This window comes from Ixodes scapularis, unplaced genomic scaffold (assembly GCF_016920785.2).
Source record: "Ixodes scapularis isolate PalLabHiFi unplaced genomic scaffold, ASM1692078v2 PGA_scaffold3__209_contigs__length_174095766, whole genome shotgun sequence".
NCBI classification, from domain to species: domain Eukaryota; kingdom Metazoa; phylum Arthropoda; class Arachnida; order Ixodida; family Ixodidae; genus Ixodes; species Ixodes scapularis.
This window is the reverse complement of record NW_024609868.1, coordinates 157,259,043-157,269,966: the sequence shown is the minus strand read 5'-3', so window position 1 is coordinate 157,269,966 and position 10,924 is coordinate 157,259,043.

Below are 10,924 nucleotides of genomic sequence, written 5' to 3'. Positions count from 1 at the left end.
ATGTGAATGGCACGGACAAGAAGGAGGAGATCAACACAGCGCTGTGTTGTGTTCAGATCCTCTGTTCCCATATTCTTCATGATTTCTTTTCAATAATTGGCTACTAACTAGTCCAATCATCACCACTAGTCAATAAAAGTATGCTGCTATTTATTACTATGCATTAACACTGTGCTTGCAGTTGAATCGTACAGTCATTTATTAATGGTCAAAAACAAAAAGGAGGGTGCATGCTAGCTAAACAGGCTAAACATATAATTTATTAAAGACGGGTTCTCTGAAGGATGACACAAACGCAGAGAAGTATCAAACACAGCTGAGTATTAATGGGCAAAAAATGAATAGGCGACCCAAAAAAGAAAACGCAGGAGAAGACATGAAGTCAGTTTTTACAATTCCTCTTCTGCTTGCCACCACTTTACAAAGGGAATCCCTTCCTGGGCCTTACAACGTTTTACTGTTCACAACCCCTGACATACCCAAGGACAGAAAACATAAAAAAGCAACCTACTAACATTTGGGTAAATGTGGTTGAACAAACAACAGGGAATGCCTTGAGCTTTCAACCTAGGAAATAAAAAATTGCAGAACATCAAGATAAAAAAAAAAACAGACGGACGCATCACACCTGTTTCTAACAAAAATATAGGCCAAGAAACTTCTTCCACTCAATGGCAAAACACAGGGAAGGCACTAATATATTTCTAGGTTTCATCATTGTTAGTGATTCTTTCAGTATACCCTTGTGGTCACTCTCTTTAGTCAGAATTGTTTCATCATCATCATTCATTAAATCATCATCACAGTTGTGTTCTTTAAAGGGGTACGGAAACAAAAATCGAAATATTCAAGTTTCGTTTGGAAGTGAATCAAGTATGAGGGATAATAACCGTAAATGATAATCGCACGTTTGTATTTTGAACGGCTGACTATATTTTGCGTTCCAAACGGTGCACTCCAGCAAGCGCTCGAAGAGAAGCGAACGGAGAGCGCGATGCGTCAGGGGATATCCGGCGCAAACAAAATCAGAAAGAAAAGATTCCCCGCGTTCGTGGAGTAGCAAGGCAGGCGTGGTTATCAGCTTTGCCCTTGGTGGCGCTGGCAGCGTTGTGGTGGTGTCAATAGCGTCAGCGCGTTACAACCGAGCCGTTCGAAGTACCCGTGGCGTGATGAGCGTGTGGCTGGCCCACGTGGGCTGGCCCAAGAAGCACGTAGCTTCCACAACACTGTCAGCTTAGGGCTCAACGGGATGGGGAAAGCAAATTTTGTTCGAGTTTTAAGCGACGGGCTAATCTTCTAGGGGGAGAATGGCTGTTTCCAATTGCACGAACAAGGGTCCGAGAATGAGGGGAGTCCTTCCGATCCGTCTTCTTGGACCGTTTGGTACAATGCGCGATTTGTGAGTTGAGCCAGATGCGCGTAGGAGACAAGTGATAAGCGAAGCGTGGGTTGCCTACAATCCCCTGAGACAAACAAAACATGTCACTTGATCTCCAAACAGGAAAGCTTTACATGCTTCGTTTGTGGCAGACCATGATGTTCACAATGGTTCAGCCGTGCAGTGCGATGCTTGGGGCCACTGCTTGCTCACTTAGAGTTCGAGAAAGGGGGGTGCCGTAGCACTTCCCAATTGCCCACGGGGTTATGATGTGGCCTGCAAGGAGCTCTTTTGTATTACTTCATGAAGTGAGTTGTGTTTAGTGTGACTCATTATTTCTTTATCACATGCCTCGTATGTGGTGATGTGGCAATCCCTCTAAGTGAAAAAAGTGTAAATGTGTTCAGTAAACATGATAAGCTGTAAAGCATGTAATAATAATATAAGAATATGCAATACCATATATGATTTTTGTACAATTTACAAGTTCTGTTATGTGTATTGGACGATTCCAATGAAATGTTCACTGGGGTCTATACTTCATTTCACCCTTCGTCTGAGCGCGGCGGACGCTACCAGCCAATCCAGCGTCGGGAGAGCGTCATGTGACCTTGTACTCCACATAACCAAAACGTCGCATGATACTCTCCCGGCGACAGATTGGCTGGGGTGGCCCAGCATCCACTGGGCCACCCCAGCAGGTGCCCATTTCATGCCGAGCACCCTTTACCAAGGGTGTTAGCAAGCACCCTTTATGAAGGGTGCTTGCCTGAACGCCATAAGGGTGTTAGCCCAGGGACAAACTGATTTACACCCTTAAATGTGTAAAAACTTTTACTGTGTACTCAAGGCTTCTCTTTTCCATTAGTGCCAGTAAGCTTGTGTAAACTGAAAAAATATTGTAACTGAAGAGTAGAGAGTTTTAGTAGATCGCTCCCATGACTCCGATAACGATACCCGATACTCCGCCACCGCCTCCCTTGCGCATGCATAGTATCGTTATCGGGGCTATCGGAGGTATCGGAACGATCTACTAAAACTCTCCATTGTTGCACTGTCCCTTCACCTAAAGTTACTTCTTTTTTTTTTTTTTTTTTACTGCTGCACTACCGGGGGATATTAATGGTGGGACAACATACCATCCCTGAACCCACGACGACTGGAATGGTGGTCGCAACCAGCGTCGTAAGACTTAGTACTCAAAAAGGTCCAATAAATGTTGAGCAGACTTGCAGCAGCTTCGCGTGTCATTACTATGTAAAAGTTTCTGGGGTTGAGTTCTCAAACTTGACCTCCCGAAACTCTTGACAGTCTTCTGAGCAACACCCAAATTTTCTGGCAGTCTGTGATAAATTGTGTATTAAGTGTATAACTACAGCCACTTTTGGCCAGTGACTGGCCGGAAGTCAATGGCTAGTGGCTGGCCAAACGTGAATGGCCAGTGGCTGGCCGAAAGTGTCTGGCCAAAGCTGAATGGCCATTCTCTGGCCTAAAGTGAATGGCCAGCCACTGGACAAAGGTGAATGGCCAGTCACTGGCCTAAAGTGAATAGCCAGTCACTGGCCTAAAGTGAATGGCCAGTCACTGGCATAAAGTGAATGGCCAGCTACTGGCATAAAGTGAATGGCAAGACACCAGACGAGGACGAAAACACTGCTATTGCCGAGCACTTTGGCCAAGCTTGGGCCATCGAAAATCTGGTTGGCCATAGTACACTTTCCAGCGATGGCCCATTCACAACGTGCTGCTTGGGTCATGGGTAGACGAAAAACACAGATGGCCTCGTGTAAAACGAACACGTTTCGACGTGTCCGGTATGGGACAACGGTTTACACGTCTGGGCGTGTTATTTTTGCTAACAGTGTATGTAGAGGAATACCACAGGGCTCCATACTATCGCCGATGCTCTTTAATATAACAATGAAGAACCTTCCGACTAAACTCAATGCCATCCCAAATCTCCACCATGCTATATACGCGGATGACATTTCCATCTGGTGTACGACAGGCAACCCGGGATAACAAGAAGAAACGATACAAACGGGGCTAAACATCATCCACGAACACGCAAACGCCATAGGGCTCCAGTGCTCACCGGACAAATCGGAATACGTTGTAGTCACCCACGACAGAAAATGGCAGAGGAACAGCATAAACTTATGAGCCTCCACATAGGAGGCACGTTAATACCCCGTCGGCCAGCTATAAAAATACTAGGATTTATCTGGCAACACGACGGCAAAAGCACGGAGTGGACCGCAAAGACGGTAAAACAACTCAATCAGATCTACAACATGATAGCACGTATCACGCGCTACAATCGCGGAATGAAAGAGCACGAACTCAGGAAAATAGTTGAAGCGACAGTGTACTCCAGAGTCATGTACTCTTATCTATACACACAACTAACCCAAACGCAAAAGAGGAAGATTAAAGCAGTGTTGCGGAAATGTCACCGTCTAGAACTAGGAACGCCCAAGTACGCAGCAACTGCGCTAGTGAACGCCGCAGCTATCCACAACACCCTTGAGGAAAAATCCGAAATCCAACAAGAGGCTCAGAGACACAGACTGACCAGATCCCGACAAGGGCGGAAAATCTTGAGCAGTCTTGGATACTCAACTGAGCGACTCCCAGAGATCCCCACCCCGCCACCACCGTGGGAGTCCATCCCACATCTTACAGTACGCCCCATCCCCAAACATATGCACCCAGAAGTAGACTCAGAAAGAAGAAAGAGCAGAGCGACGCATCTAAAAGACCCTTGCCATGACATCTACTACACGGACGCAAGCTTCACAAACAGTAATGCCACCACCGCATCGGTGGGTCCCAAAGGCCACGTCGTCAGGCGTCATGCCAATGTCCCATCGGTGACAGCAGCCGAAATACAGGCGGTCGCCGAAGCCGCAACCCTCCACTCACACACAACGAATGAGCTCACGATTAGAACGGACAGCCAGGACGCGCTCAGGGCTTACGCTAAAAACGACTTACCTGAACACATATTAAGACTCCTCACCCAATACATGACCAATCACCCCCACTTGCGCATCTACCTCGAGTGGGTACCAGGCCACCAGGCAATCGAAGGGAACGAAAGGGCGCACGCCCTGTCTCGAGATAACACAGAACCGAGCGTACCGATTGCTTGGCCGCAGGCCTACAACCCAAGAGAAGACACAGCGGAGCAGAGAAAAAACAGAAGGACCTTCCTCAAGGAGATGAGAGAGGAGCAACGTAAATTTCGCACTCCACTACACAGTACACCGCGCAGACAAGCCACGTTCATACGGGAAGCACAAACAAACTCACTCCCGTGTGACATGACGCTACACTACATACACAACCTCGGAGGACTTCCCAGATGTCAAGTGTGCGGAGCACAACCTCCGGATAACAGGCATACATACTGGGAGTGCCCGAGGGCACAGAACTCGCCATATATTCTTGAAGAAACTCAGCTACCACTCCACATCCCCCACACGTGGGAGAGCTGGGCAGCACCGCCACAGGACCTGCAAGCTACCTTATGGAAACAACTGCAGAACCATGTCGAACATGTCCTCGGATTAATATCATGCCACAACAACGAACATGCAAGCTAGGACGCACACTTCTCGTAACCTGTCTACAAACACCATATAGAAGCGGTAAAACCAAAAAACGCGGCTCGGGCAATGAGCTGCTGTAAATAAAGTATGTTCCTTCCTTCCAATGCAGGAACTCTAGATAGCTGCAGAGCCGTATATGGGGAGAGTTCGGTCAGTCTATGATTTCGCCGCCGTAACGCTCTCCTCCCGAGTGAGCCAATCAGCACGCGGCGCAGAGCGAGAGGCATGAGCACATGCTTGTGAACTCCCGGCTGCTCACAGCTGAGTGTGGATGGCCGCCATTTTCGTTCATTCTCCCGGCAGAATGCGTGGGATCGGCATCTCAAAATCGATTATTTCCTTTTATATCGCTGGCTGTGGCAAGGAAACGACATACTGTTATTCCTCGGTGGGTTAAAAAGCTAATAAATGAGGATTTTTCGGCGTATGGCCACAAACTTTTATTCAGGCGAAAAAGAAGTCGGCCCGTAGCAGACGACGCGTAGCCTGAGCAGTGCTCTTCTCCGACCAGTCTCCGACAGCGTTGCTAAAAAAAAATTAAAGCCGTTTACAAATCCCTGTAACGCCGAATTGGAGTGCAGCTCTTGAGGAGGAGTAGGGAAGGGTACTGAGGGGGGTAACGTCACCTGCGGGTAGTCACGTGACCCCGGCAGGGCCACGTGACCTCGGGGGGGGGTCACGTGACCTCGGGGGGTCAGGTGACGTCGGGGGGTCACGTGACCTCGGGGGGAGGGTCACGTGACCTCGGGGGGGGGGCGGTCATGTGACCTCGGGTGGGGGGGGTCATGTGATCCCCCCCCCCCCGGTTACGCCGACGCCGACGCCGCTCAGGCTGGAAACGGGCCCCTAAGTGCTGGGCTCTAAAATGGCGGTCGTCTCCTCTCTGCTCCCTTCTTTCTCTCTCGCTCCTTCGGCGCTCTCCTCCCTTTCATTTACCTTTCTCCTCTCCGGCGCCTTCGTCGCCACACCCACTGGCCAAACTCTTTCAATATACGGCTCTGGATAGCTGCAAAGTTTGCCGCCATCTATGAGCGACGGCGGAAACCATACTGGTTGTGTGCTTGCCGCCGTCGATTATAAATGGCGGTAGCTCTCCAGGAAGGTCTGTGTCGACATACCGGACACGATCCTGGAGAACCTAGCCCTTAACAGCTTCGCTGTGAAAGGCCAGCGAGGCAGATAGTAACCCGGATCAAGAAGTCACCCGAGCGGAAGCGCCAGTCAAAGGGAAGGGGGAGCGATCAACGGAAAAAAAGCTGGAGCGCGTATGACTGCGGCTGATCAACGATTTACTCTTGTGACACACAAGCGTTGGAAGAAAGGCACCGAACCTCAAAGCCAACCACCGTTGACAGAGGGGGGTGCCTCAGCACTTGAGGAAATGGCCTTCGAAGATTGTCAACGTTCTGCCAAACGTGTATGCCATCCCAACTCCAACACTTTATTGAATGGTTAAAAACTCTAATTCATTGAATATTGCAACCTTTAACGCTATTAGTGCTGTTGCAAGGAATGGCTACTCAGTCTGCTGCTAGAAAAACGCATAGATATTGCTTTCGTTCAGGAGACATGAATTTCCACGCATGAGCCGGCAAAAGACTTCGTGCAGTATTTTGGGCACGTGTTTTGGTGCTTCCACACATTGACTCTTGGCAACGCGTCTGGAGAAACGGCAGTGCTTGTCAAAAAGAAAAAAAAATTTCCGTTGATGATTGTGAGCTCAGCGCAGACGGTCGCGTCAGCAGAGTTGACTGCCTCATTAAAAATGAACTAGTACGTCTCGGGTCGGTTTATGCACCAAATGATGCTTCTGACCGGCTTTTTTTTTTTTAAGTATTTGATACGAATGTTGGACAAGCCTGGAAAAGTCATTCTAGGCGGGGACGTCAACTGCGTGTTATTTAACCGTGACCGCTCTAACCACGCTACCAGAAGCGATTCGAGTGCTACTAAGCTGAAATGCGTGTTAGAGTAGTTCGACCTTGCCGACGTCACAAGCCCGCTGAAGGGCTTTTCCCCTCGTTTCACGCATTGTCAGGGAGCATCTCACGTCCGCCTTCACAGACTTTACTTGTCAAGCGAAATGGAGTACATGGCTGAGGCAGTCTCGTTCTCTGATCAAGCTCTCGTTTCCTTTTCTCTCAAACTTGGAGCAAAAACTCGCAGCAAGGCAAGTGTTGGAAGCTGGAAAATGACCATGAGCATATTACGATACAAAATATTTGCTTCGATCGTGAAAGAAAAGAATCAGGGGCTTAGCAATGGAACTCCGCTTTATGCCTCTGTGTGGGAGAACTTCAAAATGGAGCTGAAAGAACTCGCAACCGACTTTTCGCAGAAACGGCAGCTCGAGCGCACGCGAGAGAAAAGGGTGTTGGTCCAGTCCCTCAAGAGATCAATTGTCGAAGAAGAACAATTCCCTGGAGTTTTTCTGGAAGACAAAGAAAGAATCTCAAACACAACTTCTCAAGTTACTGGAAGGAAAGCTAAACGGTGCCTCAGTCCGAAGCCGTACCCGGATGTGAAACAAAGAAGAGGTGCCGATAAAAATGTTCGCAACGTTCGAAAGAACAAGAGGCGAAAGGAATACGATTCCGAAAGTAAGAAAAGGTGATGCCATAGCAGAAGGGCAAACAGAAGCTGAAGAAACGTTTAAAGCCATCTACAGTGAGTTATTTCAAAGAGAAGACATTGATAATGACATCACCGATAATTTTTTCAACGATCTGCTGCAAGTGTCAGAGGAACATGGAGACTGCATGGATTAACCGATCAATACAGCAGAAATCAACTCGGCAATCAAGAATCTGCCAGAAAACAAGGCCCCTGGACCGGATGGAATAGGCTCCGAGTTTAATAAGATGTTTATAATCCTCCTCTGCCCCATTCTGTTGAGAGTGTTGCAAGACATACAAGAAAGATAGCTACTTCCACCATCGATGAAAGAGAGCTTCACTGTTCTGATTCCAAGAGCACAAACCCACGGCAAAATATAAGTCTGTGAATAAAATATAAATCTGTGAAGCACCGACTACAAGATAATGGCGAAAATATTGGCACGGCGTTTGAAAATCGGACTGAAAAACTTCATCTTAGAGCACAAACCTACAGATTGAAAGGACGGTCTATTTATTGCAACCTTACGTCATTCGTTTTGCCTGTGAAGCGACAGCCGAAGGTCATCAAGCATTAGCGGTGCTGCAGACAGATCTCAGTCAAGCGTTTGATCGAGTGTTCCACGAGTTTCTCATGAAGGTCTTGGAGCGATGTGGAGTGGGCGATGTTATGAGATATTCGATAGCGCTGTGCAACAAAAGCATCAGCCCGCGGCTTTTAACATATGAGAAGGAAAGGAAAGCCAGTTTTGGTTCAGCGTTCTGTCCGACAAGGCTGCCCCAAGTCACCAATTTTGTTCGCTCTACAGCTGGAGCCGTTGTGCCTCAAGGTGCAGCACAACCAGTCGATCTCCGGTCTCAAGCTGGAAGGAGCACCTATGAAACTCCTGGCGTACGAAGATGATGTTTCCTTTTTATGCTCTTCAAAGCGACAAATCGAAACATCTTGGGTGAACTCGAAAGCTATGGTCGGTGTTTCGGCGCAAGAATCAATAAGAGCAAGTCCAAAGGGAGCTGGCTCGGAGAGTGGGCCACAAAGCCATCGGAGTTTACGGGTGTTAAGTGGTCTACAGGCTGGGAGAAGTACCTCGGCGTGCCTATGAATCTCTCACCACCCACGTCCCAGGAAAACTTTCTTCTTGGAGAGCAAGACGCTTGTCAATGTTCTCCAGAAGCTATGTCTGCAACGCAGTGTCATACTTTGCCATCCTCTACGTGGCGCAAGTAGTCTGTTGCGGCGCAGGCACAGTGAACGCCATCCACAGCCATTGGGCCACGTTCATTTGGCAATCGCGAATGGAAAATATGCGAAGGAGCCACCTGTTTTTTGGAGTCTGGAAAGCGGTGGCTTCGGGCTCGTGTACGCGACCCTCAAACTTTATGTGCAGCGTTTTCTATTCTTTAGAGACCAAATAGATCCAATCTTCACGACCGCATTCCACTGCTTATGATATGGAAACCTGCAACAATGGACGGTGAGCACCACGAGTCGGACGACCACGTCGAGGCATCTCAGCTATTACAAGGAAGTTCCCGTGTCAATCAGGTTCTTTTTGGTTCACTGCTCTTGGGAGTATTTTTTGACGGTGAAACGGAACACACTTTACTGGGACAGTCACAGCAGTTTTACCAGTGCCGTTATACCGACAGCGTGTCAACACCCCCAACTCATCCAATGTTTTCAAGCAGCTGAGAAAGCTTTCTGTGCCGACAAGCAGCAAAGATTTCTTTGTTCGTTTTCATGTTGAAGTGCTCCCTGTAAAAGCGTGGTTGGATAAGAAAAGATTTTTTGTGCCGTGGTCACTAGACTGTGCTTTGTCCGGGCCGACTAAAACCTTATATCACGTGTTCATGGAGTGTAGCCACGCTTATCTTTTTTTGCGCGGAACTGAATAGCCTCTTCACCGTAGAGTTTGAAATTGGCTGTAACGTTTTCAAATGGTTGTGTCTTGAGAGCGAGGAGCACTCTTTACCTGTGCGGCGTGTTTTAGTGGTGCTCGGACTGCGCGTGATTTGGTGATCCCGAACTGTGTATTTTGAGTGCGTCATTCAAGCCAAGCGAACATAGTGGTATTTTGCGGCCAAGTTGTGGTGGACTCTCAGTGTTGCGGCGAAAAGATGTCCAGAGGACAAGGAGCAGTGGGACTTTATGGAAAAACGTCAGCAGAAATGGTGCATGTGAAGTGTTAGCGTGGAATGATGTAACGGGTAGGCTGCTCATTGTTTAAAAGGAAAACAGCCGACATGTCGGCGGTCTGTATTCGTTCAAGCAAGCTTCCGAACAATCAATAAACTTGTTTGAAAAAAAGGGGATCGGTGGCCGAGTAGGCCAGCGCACACCAACTCGGTGAACGTGGAGCAAAAGCCCGCCCTGCAGAGCCCAGAGATCCTGGGTTCAATCCCCACCCCTGCCCGTTACGATCTGGATGAGCATCGTATCGGCGTGCGGTCGTTTATCAGTGCTGCGTGATGCACATTAGGCACCCCAGGCTAGCGGTTGGACCGCACTGGCTAAAATTGCTCATCTACAGCTGGGAGACTCGTCGCTCTTTGAGGGGGACCAAGTTCTAGGCTGTATAAACACACACACAACCCAATTTTTTTAGACACCCGACCGCCTGTAAAAATAGTTTCTTCTTACAGCGGAGCTGTTGAGGGTTATGTTCCCCAGGATCGTCTCCGGTACCAAACTTGTGTCGACACAAACCTACACAAACCTCTGGACAGCTACCGCAATCTATAAGCGACGGCGGCAAGCACAAAACCAGTCTGGCTGCCGCCGTCACTAGTATATGGCGGCAATCCTTTCCAGCTGTCATAGAAGAATGGATAATTGCGCGCGTTGGTGGGAATTCATCGTAGGAATCAGCGCAAAAAACGGACGAGGACAAAGAAGATACGCACGTGACGAGCGCAGCGCACGTCACGTGTGCTTCTTCGTCCTCGACTGTTTTGCGCGTTGTTTCCTACGCTCTTATCAGTTTCGGTTTGGGTCGGTCGCGTTCCTTTTCGGGGAAAGAAGAGTGGGTGTGGAAGGAGCGGCGACGTTCGCAGCAGCGTGAATGGGTGCGCAACCGACGCGAAGCCGCTGTCGCCTCGACTTCCACTGCGTCCACCGCTTCAAACTCCCTTGCGAAAGAAGAGCACATTGCTCGCCTGGAAAGCTGCCGCCGAGAAAAGAACCAGCGATGTAAACGGCGCCGGCGCGCCACGGACGACGATCGTGCGATGGAGGCCAAGCGCAAGCGCGAGGCCCGGCGACGACAGCGTTCCACGCCGGCTGAACAGTTTCCGGGTGCGACGGCGAGGTTCCGGAG